The following is a 728-nucleotide window of genomic DNA, read 5'->3' as shown; positions in this document are numbered from 1 at the left end:
CCTACCAAAGATGATGAAGAAAAGGCAGTCACAACCTACGATTTATCCTGGAACAAAAGGACTTCGGTCAGGGAAGGGACAGATATTCCCAGGTCAACTCAGACATTGGGAAGCAGGGAGTCCAACAAGCCAGATTCTGACAAAGGACCATAACCCTACTCCAATGCATAGTCATGACTCTTCCTTGGAAATATGTTAAATATGTATATAATCCCCTCAATTTATTTTCTGGTGTACACATAGAAAACTGAAAAACCCCTTTTTCTTTTCTTTCTTTTTTTATCAGGGGATAGCGAATGCAGTCCCCCACTACCACAAATTATGCAGTCGAGTTTTGCACATTTGGGGAAATTGCAGGGGTCAGCACACCTGGAGTGCAATGGGTGAGCCTCGCCCTGGGAAAACCACCTTCGTGATCATGGTGTCTCCCCTGCCAGGCTAAGGAGCTTCCTTCGGTGACTCGTCCTGGTGTGCTCCTTGTTTGAGCACCTACAGGAAAGCTTTCCCCTTTCACTTTCATCCAGTTTTTGTTTTTGTTTGTGATGCCTTGCCAAGCAAGGCCTTGCTGGGTAATTTATAGCAACCAGGCTCTGGGTCGGGGTGTGAAAGCTGCATATGTCCTTGCTTCACTAGCAAAGCAAGGTTGCTGGTTCAGGTTCTACTACCAGGGATTGTAGGGGAGCCAGGATCCCCAGAGGATGATGAGAGCAAATCTGAAACCAAATTGT

At 46.4% G+C, this 728-nt stretch overlaps 1 non-coding gene across 1 annotated transcript; it reads right to left on the bottom strand.

Annotated features, from left to right (window-relative positions):
• Positions 1-283: 283 nt before the first annotated feature.
• On the bottom strand, positions 284-446 carry LOC115872520. The gene has a single exon (XR_004047917.1). It is a non-coding gene; the product is annotated as a U1 spliceosomal RNA (small nuclear RNA).
• Positions 447-728: the final 282 nt, after the last annotated feature.

This window comes from Echinops telfairi, unplaced genomic scaffold (genome assembly GCF_000313985.2).
Source record: "Echinops telfairi isolate 266 unplaced genomic scaffold, ASM31398v2 ScPeMD7_7424;HRSCAF=8462, whole genome shotgun sequence".
In the NCBI taxonomy this organism is placed as follows: domain Eukaryota; kingdom Metazoa; phylum Chordata; class Mammalia; order Afrosoricida; family Tenrecidae; genus Echinops; species Echinops telfairi.
The sequence above is the reverse complement of the archived record's forward strand: the minus strand, read 5'-3'. Positions and strand labels throughout refer to the sequence as shown.